The following is a 13,192-nucleotide window of genomic DNA, read 5'->3' on the forward strand; positions in this document are numbered from 1 at the left end:
GCCTTGCATCCATTACCTCTCTCTCTCTCTCTCTCTCTCTCTCTCTCTCTCTCTCTCTCTCTCTCTCTCTCTCTCTCTCTCTCTCTCTCTCTCTCTCTCTCTCTCTCTCTCTCTCTCTCTCTCTCTCTCTCTCTCTCTCTCTCTCTCTCTCTCTCTCTCTCTCTCTCTCTCTCTCTCTCTCTCTCTCTCTCTCTCTCTCTCTCTCTCTCTCTCTCTCTCTCTCTCTCTCTCTCTCTCTCTCTCTCTCTCACTCTCTCTCTCTCTCTAAACCACCCTTGAAATCATGCACCTTCCATTGTGCATTTTTGCATGCTCTCACACAGTGCCCATTGCATGCTCTCCCTCATATAGACAGTTCACTTTGAAAGCATGGATACAAAATGCCCGTACACTTGCATGATATTACAAACCTTGATGTCTAGCATGATATAAACTTGATAAAATCCCACATGCTAGCATGATATAAACTTTGGATAACCAACTTCGATGTCTCCTAATTGATGTTTTCATTGCTACGTCTATGTAAGTCCACTTTGCTACATTCTTCACCGTCACTCATTCTCTTCTTCCTAATCATAGCTAACCTCCTCAATAGCATTTCCCCCCAAGCATTCTTCATTTTTCACTATTTAATCCCTTTGCATAGCAATCCCTCCCTGCTATTTGATTTTGGCTTATTGCATCAAGTCATTTTTCCTCCACCGATATCCCCTTAATCTTTCACAATTAGCTTTGAGATAATAAATTGCAATGGGAGGTTTCTAATTTCTCAAAGATATTGAGGTGCAATCCTTACACTATCCTTGTACTTCCTTGAAAATGACTTTTAAAATGGTACCGAAAAAATGTAAAAAATCCTTTCACTTTTTCATCCACATGCAATATGCACATTTTTACATTCACAGATTCAAAATGAAACTTCTATTAAAAAGATAAAAAAATAATTGCAAAATTCCTTCCACACTTGATTGTATATGCATTAAAAACGTTCTAACCTTCACTACTTTCAAGATCTCTAAGATAATGTAGCCAATAGTGCACTTGATCTCACCTTAAATGCATAGTTTTACGTGGTAGGAATTCTTTCATAACCAAAGGTAAAAACACTTATCAAATGAGAATGGGCATTGTGTGCACATTGAGTTGACTCTAAAATTGCATGAGAAATTGCATGCGAAATTGGGTTGACTCTAAAATTGCATGAGAAATTGGGTTCATTTTCTATGTTTCATTTGAGTATCCTGAAGCATGCATTACATAACCTAATAAAATAACTGCAATTACTCAAATAAATCAAGCACTACATGATAGGAATGCCTTGCATAACATGAGAGCGTACAATATGCTTTGGATCACATTTACCTATCTTTAACTATTGAATTTTCTCATTTTTAGGGTTGAGAAATATATGATCAAAGCAATATATTGTGTAATCACTTTCCTTTGCTCCTAAAAATGAAGCATGCTTGTAACGTTAGCTCACTACTTCTAGTGAATAGATGGTGCACTTTGCATGCTACCACAACACATTATGTTTAACGGGTTCAAAAATCACAAAGGTAGCATGTAAATCATCTAGACCATCCTACTTACATTGCTCACAAATAGGGCAACATGCAAAACTATTGATACTACAACAATTAAGTAAAAAGCCATGTGCACCACTCTAATGTTTAAGCTTATCTTTCTTGCATACATGCACATATACACATAACCATAGATTTCTTTAAGTATATTTCACAACCTTAGAAATTAGAAATTACACACACTACCATTTTATTATATGTGTACAATAATCTTTAACAACCTTGAAATTTGTATTTCCTCTCATTTCCACAGAGGTTGAAAGGGTTTCCACTTGGTTTCCATCAAAGAAGTATATATTTGGACCACCATAATTTTAAACACAAATATCTCACATCCCAATAAAATCTTAATGTATAGCTTATAGCTTATATCCTATTAGACTTTTAACAAGACTCCAAGAAAATCTTACTTTATAGCTTACAGCTCATAGCCTATTACACTTTCAACAAACTCCATTCAATCTCTCCTCCTAGTGGGAAGTCTATATCTGTTGGACCAACATAATTTTAAATAGAAATCTCTCACATTCTAAGAAAATCTTACTTTATAGCTTATAGATTGTAGGCTAATACACTTTTAACAAACTCTATTCAAACTCTCCTCCTAGATCACTTAGACTCTCAATCACTAATTCACACATGCCACTACTAGAAATAAGTAGCGTTTGTGATGGGGCTTGTAAATATGCTCGACACTCCTCATGTGACACACCTTACAAGTGTCACATAGTGCCCTCACAAGCATCCCATAAATAATGATGTTTGAGTGATGCTTATGTGACATTGTTTGGAATGAATTTTGTGACGTATGCAAATTGGAGATTAACGCTTAAGTGACATTTGCTAAGGTGCATTGTGTAAGTGACACTTCTAGTTACAAATTTTCTTGTGAAGAAAATGCTTTTTGCTTCATTCTTTTTGGTGCTCTCCTTTCTCTCTCTCTCTCTCTCTCTCTCTCTCTCTCTCTCTCTCTCTCTCTCTCTCTCTCTCTCTCTCTCTCTCTCTCTCTCTCTCTCTCTCTCTCTCTCTCTCTCTCTCTCTCTCTCTCTCTCTCTCTCTCTCTCTCTCTCTCTCTCTCTCTCTCTAATGAATAATAGACAACATATAGTAGACACCATCATGAGAAAAAACATCATCGAGAGGAGCCTGGTACCTAGTGGTAGGCATTTCTTTCTCTTGGATCCCTCATACTTCATATGCTTGATTGAGCCAGACATTTATTTTGATCGGAACTTTTCTTGACTCAAAGGCTTCACATAGGTTTTGATTTATGTCTTTAATAACCTTGTTGAGGGAGTGGGAGCTTGATAGAAAACATAGAAGATACAAACATGGCTAAAACACAATTACTCAAGATAGGATGCAATAGATGTAAAAACACATGCCAAAAATAGAGAAAAAAGAGAACTCTAAAAGCACAAAACCAATTTACCTTTAAGAAAATTTGTCACAAAACACGGTATTTCAAAGAGTAGAAAATCCCACGTAAACAAATATATAAAAATATAAATATGATAGTAAACCTTTGTACTTGTTTCATACCTATTTCATGAGTGGATTTGAGCACATGATTGCAAGCATATGGCCAATGCAGCCAAGCTTGACATCAATGAGATTTTGATATTTTGTTCTTGCATGTGATGTTCTTTGAAAAGATGGAATAATAGAGCACATTGCACGTATCAAAGGCCACGATGCGAGTGCCATTCACATCAGATGCGGTACAATATTTATGATCGAGAGCTAGCACCTGAGGAGCGACATGAACCTATGGTACGTGACTGATCTTTCTTACTTTCATTATTAATTTTTGTAATGAGAATTGACTTATACATGTGATGCGAACTACGTTATATATGTAGGGATCCTCGCTTGACGAGGAGGATGACTATAGTATTGGTGGGGCACATGTCCCTCGCACACAGCATGGACATGCCATTGGTCAGTTGCAATTTGAGGTTTCTCGACAACCTCTTGCCCCTAGTCTAGAGGTTGAGACAGCTGGAGATCATCCATTGCCTACTCGTTTGCATACTCTAGTACAAACGTACGATCACAGAGGATGGAAAAGGGGATCACTTCCATTAGATGGAGAGGTTTTCAGCTTCCGGGGCAATTGGTACATGATTGCTCCATCCACTATCAATGGAGCATGATGAGGCCTATTTATTGCATAGGATTTACATGTGCCCCTCATTCAGAGGTCTCTCTTATGTCTTTTTGTGGACCTATATATGGGTGGGGACCATGGCATCAGCTTGTTCGCTACATTTAGAGCATGAGTACTTATGGGCTGTGTCTCAATGCAGCCTCTCTTTCTGAGAGAGGCATCACACATGTAGAGGGGAAAAGACTCTATATTGATGGGAGACCTTACTCTCAAGGAAACATAGCAGGTTTGATCAATAGCAGCCAAGGAAGAAGTGCAAGAACCAATTGCACTTTTGTAGAGATTGAAAATGGTCATGAACCAAGACATATGAGTAGAGATGTACCAAGATACATAGTTGTGTGTGCTATTACATCATTGTGTGTTGGCGATGAATTGTTAGTTAACCATGGTTGGCATAGGCCTCCACGAGCACCCTTTATAGATGAGGATTAGGAGCTCTAGAGTATACAGATTATATAATTTTTTGGAACCTTGTACTACAATTTTGGACTTCTGTACTACAATCTCATTATGTTATAATCTTTTTGGGCAATCTTTGAAAGCTTTGTATATGTACAATAAAGTGTGGTTCTAATTATTCTTAAATTTGTAGCCATTAAATGTATGTCTTCTTTGCCTTCAAATATGCAACATCCGGATCACGACATTGATGATGTCATAAATCAACCTTCACATGGCACATCACGTATGTCAATAGAGTGCATGAGGATCCTATGTAGGAGTGATCCTAAGATGTATGCAAGACTAAAAGAACAATATTCCAAGGAGTTTGATCCATGCGATGGCATCTTTGACGATGATGATGGCATGGTTGATTTTGTTGATGATTGGTATCAAAATAATGGTGTGAGTGATATTCCCGAGAATGAGAAATATCTTCGAGAAGAAGCTCTAAAGTGTATCTATACAGGAAGCCAATTGACATGTCTAAGTGCAATCTTACTTATTCTCAATCTTCAAAATTGATTTGGATGGAGTAATGTATCTGTTACGGCGCTATTGAAGTATGTGGCATACTTTTTTTTAGCAAATTCCATTTCATTGTTGTGTGATTATGCTTTTTATTATTTCCTATGCTTGATAGCTTGTGTAATTGACCTACCTTCAAGCAATGTCTTGCTTGCATCGCATGATGCGGTTTAAAAAATGATAAATAGTCTTGGACTTGACTACAAATCTATACATGCATGCCCCAATGATTGTATCTTGTATAGAAGTCAATACAAGGATGATGTGATATCACTACAAGATATAGGCCTTATACCGACGTTTAAAGCGACGAAAATGCAAATAACAAAATGTGCTCCCGTCGTCGCAAAAAGCGTCGTTATTGGCGACGCCATAGAACAATCGGTATCACCGTCGCTATCAGTGTCGGTATTGGCATCGGTATAGCGTCGCAACACTAATATCGACGCCAATACCGACGCTGAAAGCGATGGTTTGCGATGTAAATAATGACGCCAATAACAATGCGAATAATAAAATTTGCGACGCTAATAGCAACGGTAACAGAAAAAAAAAGAAATTTGTGGGAGGGTAGCTTGATTAGAGCCATACAAAATAGTTTGTGCACTGTGTACAATGCGCTTGCAAACAAAAACAATATATACTAAAATCATAATACTGATACATGAAATAAATACATGATCACATAATAAGCGATTGGTACAATCATGACAAGATATCACTGATACATAGAAAATGTCTACATAGATGAGGCGACTCAAAAATAAAGGTGTGTGAGCTCGAGGGATCGAACGGCGAGCTACATATCCTCGTCCCCCGAAAGCTCGTCCCGCCGCAAAGGAGCATCAAACGGACTCTACAGAAAAAGAAACAACACATCAGTCCACCATACAATAATGCATTCTAATTAAACATGGTAACTACGGACAAGAAAGATGAGTGACTTACAGGGCCGCCGCGTCTATACAATCGGTCTATCAATGAAGTGAGACCATGCCTCTCTGCATATCGAGTCTCAAGGCCAGTCGGATCGCGATTTGTAATGGAGTGCTACAAAGAAAACAAAATGCTAACTGTTAGAAACATGATTGTCAGTACAAAGAATATTGCAAAAAAATAAACAAGCAAAACAAACGAAAAACTTACAAAATCCTCCAAATATGTCCTGTGGCCGCCACTCCCAACATGATGGACCACTCCGGCCTCGAGTCGTGCCCTCGCCGCCTCGCACTGCTGACTCCAACATCCTGGAGAATCTGTAGCCTCCTCCCTCAGTCAGCGCCAGTCGTTTGCATCTAGCCACTCGGGCTTTGCAGCCCCACTCTTGATTGCCTTGCGTGCGTCGGATCGTCTATGTGACATGTATGTACGCATGCAATCCATCATCCAGCCCGTAGAGAATCTATCTAATGAGGCTGGCACTAGAAACTCCTCGTGCAAGGATGCTACTATGTAGTCCTTGTTCCCCTCCAGTATGTTCTTCCAATGATCCAAGACGTTGTGCTGAAAAACTTGTTGGCACAACTCTCTCATGTGAGCTATCACCCTCCTCGCCTCATCATTCATGATGATGGCTCCTGACCTACCATCGACTAGATATCCACATCTCCCTGGAGTCTGCCTAAGATGGGTCCTCTCCCATTTGCGTCCACGCTCCTGGGCATATCCAGGAGATCCCTATGCATCCGGTGTACCAACCGGGGTAATATCTCTCGGAGTGGCACCCGCAAGGGTGCCACCATGCTGACAGCTGAGCAAAAGCCAGAGTAACTGGAGTAGACGTCCCCACAGGTGTGACAAATCCCTGAGGTGATGCAGCTCTAGCTGAACGATGAGACAGAGACATCGCATACGTGCCTCCACAGCATCCACCTGAGCTTGAGCCACGCTCCTTGGAAGGGCCACGAGAGCGAGGAGTCGCACCTGTATCCCATGTCGACCGCGGGCTCACTGCCTCTATATCTCTGCAGCATCCCCCTGACCTCGAAGCATTCCCTCCCTCTGGCCCAAGTCTGGAGCATCGAGCTCGTCTGCTCGAAGCCGAAGCATCCGATCACGCTGAAGTAGATCTAGTAGAGTGCCCTGACGAAGACCGAGACAGCTCCTGGTCTGCCATATCTCTGAATCTCATGATCTGGTCTGGAGACATGCGTGTGAAGATGTCTTGTAACTCCTCATCGCTCATCCCTCGACTCATCCTGAAAATGTCATCTGCATAGACAAAAAATGATGTTAGAATAATCAATTTAAATCATACAAAGAACAGTAATATAAATCATTTTTAAAAAATCTCACTTAAGATACATATTTTATGTACCCTTATAAGCAATTGGTCAATGAATTGAGTAAGTGGATGCTCCAAGTATGAAGTATCCTATGGTCCCATGTTAATCTCTTGACACAACTCCGCATACACTGGAAGGTCGATAGACATGTCACCACAAAAGAATGAGTCCACCTCGTTCTCAAAGAATTCTTGGACTCCTATATTTCCATCATTGTTAGCCGATGCTGGCTCCAAGCTTTCGACAGCCTCCACCCCTTGCAATATCGACCCCTCTATTTGCATTTTATCTTCATCTATGCTCGGAATATCTCTTTGATCATATACTCTCGCACTTCGGGGAGTTGAAGGTATAACATACCACCATCGAGGTTGTCGGGGGTTTGGATAGAAGATTACATGTTCACAAACATGTGCAAGAGAGTTCAAACCATTGTGACATAAACCATGTCGTAATACAATTAGCAAACAAATGAGTCCATGCACCTGTTCACAATGGGCCGGCAACACAAAGGTGTCGCGCAAATCTGTCTATTTTTTTTCGGAATCTATTTCGAGAAATCCAAATGGACCTCGTTGAACTGTTGCTCCAACTCCTCCAAGTACCACTTTGAACCACTGCACAACATCGAATAGTATCATGGAGAAGCTACAATAATCTACCATAACAATACTTTGCAAGTTTCCAAAATACTCCATCTCATCCACAACGGTGTTTCGATCCGTTGCTCGTCGCCGACTCTCTTGCTCGAACCTTGCCATGATACCACAGTCCATTATGGAGCGCATTTTGTCAATATGCTCCACGTGAAAATGCCGTCTGCGTGACCATGCTACACTATATATTTTGTACTATACATTGAAACACCCAAATTAGATGTCGCATATAAAATTTAGATACGGTAGATTCTAAACCCCTCATCACCTTTGGACTACATCCCCTCGAGAATTCCCACTCCTCCATTGAGACCTCTGTCCCTTCGCGAGACGCTGCGGTCAAAGCTCCATGTAACCATCGCGTTGACATGAACCGCGGCATCTCCTCCATGCCTTTGGGATATCGAATCGGTTGATGACACGTACAACGTCGAAATTCAGCTCACGCTTCCTCTCAATCTTTCCTAGCGATCTGGTACTTGGCGAGCCACGTCTCCATAGAGGCATGGTGCCACATACAAAAGTGATTCACCTTCTCCTCCATTGAGGCATCCATTCTTTTTTCTACCCCATTTCCAACCACCACATCTCCAGTCAGTCTATCATCGTCCTTCAGCGACCATAGCATTTCATTGTCTGGATTCACCGTTGGTAGCCATTGTGAAATATGCACTAGCGCCTCAGACACCAACCAACCTTCAGCCGTGCTACCTTCTGGCTGAGCTCGTTGTCGCACAAAGCCTTTCATGGTTTTCATGAAGCGCTCCAAGAAGAACATCCATCGCGTATGGATAGGTCCAGCAATCTCCACTTCATCTACAAGATGCACAAGAAGGTGGATTTGTATCGTGAGCATGCTGGTGGGCAAGTATTTCTCAAAGAGATAGACCATTTCCATTGCTCTCCACCTCGTGGATTCAATAGAGGACGTCTTAATCTCCTTCTGTGAGATCCATTGCACCAAAGTCGACAACCTGTAAATGGCCCCGTGTATTTCTGGAGTAAGACATCCTGCGATCGTGATCAGTAGTACAAACTGCCACAAACGAGAAAGCATTATGAATAATGGCTACACTCCAAATAGCAAAATGTGCACACCAATTACAATCCATTCGTAGTACAAACCTGACATATCTTATGCCAATCATGGGATTTTAGCCCTGATAATTGGTCGTCTTTAGAAAATGCGAACCTGAGAGAACGCATCATACCCATCGGTACTTGCTTCACAATGCGCTCTTCTTTAGTGGACAAAACCCAAGGAGCGCGAGGAAGCTGCATGCGGCCATCAGCACTTGACTGCGCCTCCATCTTACCTACCTCCTTCAAATCCATTCGTGCCCCTATAGTGTCTCTCTTTCCTGTGATGTGGTCCCATAGCAAGCTGCCCACATTCTTGAAAATATGCATGGGATCCAACACGTGGTTGACCTATAAGTGGGTCCAATATGGAAACTCGTAGAAAACTGAGAACCGCCACATTCCATTTGGATGTGATTCCGCGTGGGCCATTTTCAGCTCGTACCAGCTTGCGGCGTTCATACGTGTTGGAGGTCGTCCAAGGAAATCTTTCCTGAGTTCATGATCCTCTAGCAAGAAAGCAGCGTTTTCTTGATATAACATCTTCTTCATGGTTCGTGACCTCGGGAGTCTAACTGTGGCCCACACAATGGACATACATGATAACCTAAGGTAACCAAACCTATTCCAACACCACGACCTAGTGAATACTTGCTTGAACGAGATAAAATATAGATATTACCAACGAGAACGGAGGCCTGCTCACCTGAGCACTCTCCGAATCCCGAAAAGTCATGCATCGTCCACATGAGAATGGCTCGAATATTAGCTAACCGCCAACCATCACGCCTGCTCATATCTTGCACGATGACCCCCTCCTTCCACAAAATCTTAAGCTCATCGACTAACGGATGAAGATACACGTCCATATTTTTGACTTTGTAGCGGCTGAAGACGAGTAAGCTAAGAATGAGATGTCCTTTCTTCATAGAAAGCCATGGAGGGATATTGTAGTTGATAAGGACTATAGGCCACACACTGTAAGAAGTTGAGCGCAGACCGAATGGGTTCACGCCATCCATTGCAAGACCAAGCCGAAGATTCCTTGGCTCTCGGGCAAAGCCTGGGAAGGTAGAGTCAATGTGGCTCCATGTGTGTGAATCCGCTAATATTTGTTGAACTCCATCCGTGGATCTATTCTGCACATGCCACATTGTCAAGCTCGCCATGCTGGATGTACGAAACATGTGGTTTATGTGGGGGATATGCGAAAAGTGTCTGAGAACTTTTTGAGGGATGGTTTGCCCTTGCAAGTCCTGTCGATACCTGTGAGCACCACACTTTGGACATGTCTCCATAGTCTCGTATGCATGGATGTTATTGTAGTCCATGCCAAGCTTTCGTAAAACATGTCATGCATCATCACGAGACTCAGGCATGGTATTTGCAGGTGGTAATATATGATATTTCAATAACCTGAAAAAATTTATAAACACCTTGAAAAAGCACAAATATTTGTAATAATAGTGCCAAAAAAAATCAACGATGCGTATATACAAGGTACCTGAACAACTCGATCACACTCGTATCGCTCCACCCGTATTTTGCTTGCATACTTAAGAGTGCAAGCAGTGTCTTCAGCCGAGATACTCGACACCCATCATATAATGGTATGGATGCTTCCTCTCTAAGCGGATCAGAAGTCTCAACATCCATGGGAATCAATGCGTCAATCATTGCCTCCATCTCAGGCTCCAAGATTGTAGGTAGGTCTGGAAGGTTGCTTGTCTCCTCTGGCATTGATGGTATAGATTGGCCTTGCAAGTGGTGGATTGGCTCCTGCACTCCATCCATCGCATGCCCACGTACTCTTCTAATTGGCCACAAAGGATGCTCTCCTCCTTGGGATGAGACATCACCTCCCTGGATAGAAAATTTACCAGCGAGACCCGATCTTATTGTATATGGTATTCAATTAGCTTGCGAGTACAATGCATGATTGATATTAACTTCGAATTATCGTTTGCTAAAAATTTGCAATCACCTGATCAATGATCTTAGATTGAAACTCGCCAAATCGTCATACGTGTTCTATAGACAATCGGCGTTTTCGTCTAATTGCCAGCTTGCATTGAGAGCAAGGACATGGGACACACTGATTAAGATACCCCCTCGCGATCTTGAACAACAGGACCTTCTTCGTTTTCCATTTTGTCTACGTTACAACATCTCCCTCCCTCACCCTAACCCTCTCTTCCTCTCTTTCCCTATTAGGTTTAATGATTTTTCTCTTTTTCTCTCTCCTCTCTCTCTCTCTCATTTCCTTTTCTCTCTCCTCTCCCTCTCTCATTTTCCTTTCTCTCTTTCTCTCCCTCTCTCATTTCCTGTCCCTCCCTCACCCTGACCCTCTCTTTCTCTCTTTCTCTATTAGATTTAATGATTTTTTCTCTTTTTCTCTCTCCTCTCCTCTCTCATTTTTTCTCTCTCCTCTCTCTCTCTCATTTTCCTTTCTCTCTTTCTTCCCTCCCTCACCCTAACCCTCTCTTTCTCTCTTTCCCATTAGGTTTAATGATCTTTCTCTCTTTCCCATTAGGTTTAATGATCTTTCTCTCTTTTTCTCTCTCCTCTCTCTCTCATTTCTTTTTCTCTCTCCTCTCCCTCTCTCATTTCCCTTTCTTTCTTTCTCTCCCTCTTTCATTTCCTCTCCCTCCCTCACCCTGACCCTCTCTTTCTCTCTTTTCCCATTAGGTTTAATGATCTTTCTCTCTTTTTCTCTCTCCTCTCTCTCTCTCAATTTTTTTTCTCTCTCCTCTCCCTCTCTCATTTCCTTTTCTCGCTTCCTCTCCCTCTCTCATTTTCTCTCCCTCCGTCGCCCTCACCCTCTTTTTCTCTCTTTCCCTATTAGATTTAATGATTTTTCTCTCTCCCCTCTCTCTCTCTTTTTCTCTCTCCTCTCCCTCTCTCATTTACATTTCTCCCTTTCTCTCCCTCTCTCATTTCCTGTCCCTCCCTCACCCTGACCCTCTCTTTTTCTCTTTCTCTATTAGATTTAATAATCTTTTTCTCTTTTTCTCTCTCCTCTCCCTCTCTCATTTTTTTCTCTCTCCTCTCCCTCTCTCATTTCCCTTTCTTTCTTTCTCTCCCTCTCTCATTTCCTCTCCCTCCCTCACCTTGACTCTCTCTTTCTCTATTTTTCCATTAGGTTTAATGATCTTTCTTTTTTTATCTCTCCTCTCTCTCTCATTTCCTTTTCTCTCTTCCTCTCCCTCTCTCATTTCCTCTCCCTCCCTCGCCCTCACCCTCACCCACACCCTCTTTTTCTCTCTTTGCCTATTATGTTTAACATCTTATCTCTTTTTCTCTCTCCTCTCATTCTCTCTTTTTTTCTCTCTCCTCTCCCTCTCTCATTTCCTTTTGCTCTCTTCCTCTCCTTCTCTCATTTCTTCTCCCTCCCTCTCCCTCTCTCATTTCCCTATTATGTTTTCGTCTCCCCCCCCCCTTCCTCTCCCTCTCCCTCTCCATCTCTCATTCCCTCTCCCTCTCTCATTTCCTCTCTCTTCCTCCCTCTCCCTCTCTCATTTCCTCCCCCTCCCTCTCCCATTTCCTCCCTCTCCCTCTCTTTAATTTCCCTCTCCCTCTCCCTCTCCCTCATTTCTTCTCCCTCTCTCATTATATACAAATTATACAAAAAATAAATAAAAAAGAGAGAGAATACACTCTCCCTCCCTCTCGTTCTCTCATTTCATCCCCCTCCCTCTTCCATTTCCTCCCTCTCCCTCCCTCTCTTTCTCTCTCTCGCCCTCCCCCTCCCCCTCCCTCTCTTTCTCTTTCTCTCCCTCCCTCCCCCTCCCTCTCCCATTTCCTCCCTCTCCCTCTCCCTCTCTTTCTCTCGCATTTCCTCTCCCTCTCTCAATATATATACACAAATCATATAAGCAAAAGTAAAAGAGAGAGAGAATGCACTCTCCCTCCCTCTCCCTCTCTCATTTCCTCCCCATCCCTCTCCCTCTCCCTCTCTTTCTCTTTCTCTCCCTCTCTCATTTCCTCCCCCTCCCTCTCCCTCTCTTTCTCTTTCTCTTTCTCTCCCCCTCTCTTTCTCTTTCTCTCCCTCCCTCTCCCTCTCCCTCTCTTTCTCTCTCATTTCCTCTCCTAAACAAGCAAAAGAAGGAGAGAATTAAACCCTAAACAAGAAAAAGAAGGAGAGAATGGACTCACCGTAAAGATATGGCGAGGGTTTGGAGGCTCCTCTTCACGATGAAGGCTCCTCCTCTCCTTCGCAAATGGCGGCGGCGACGGTGGCAAGCCTTCTTCCTTTCCCTCTCTCACCCTCTATGCAAAACAGTTACTCTCTCTCTCGCTCTTCCTCTCGAAATGTCTCACAAAAATGCGCGAAATGAAACGCGCTCGGGTTTCGTCCCTATTTGCGACGCAAATAGCGATGCCACTACCTGCATCACTACCCGTCGTCGCTATACCTCTCTTTCCTTGTGGTGTGTGCCCAAA

The 13,192-nt window shown here is 42.5% G+C and overlaps 1 pseudogene; it reads left to right on the forward strand.

Moving 5' to 3' along the window:
- Positions 1 to 3,302: 3,302 nt before the first annotated feature.
- Positions 3,303 to 4,191, forward strand: LOC148031019 (uncharacterized; annotated as a pseudogene).
- The last annotated feature ends 9,001 nt before the right edge of the window (positions 4,192 to 13,192 follow it).

This window comes from Lygodium microphyllum, chromosome 9 (assembly GCF_053477565.2).
Source record: "Lygodium microphyllum isolate KBCC chromosome 9, Lygodium_microphyllum_v1.1.10, whole genome shotgun sequence".
NCBI lineage: Eukaryota > Viridiplantae > Streptophyta > Polypodiopsida > Schizaeales > Lygodiaceae > Lygodium > Lygodium microphyllum.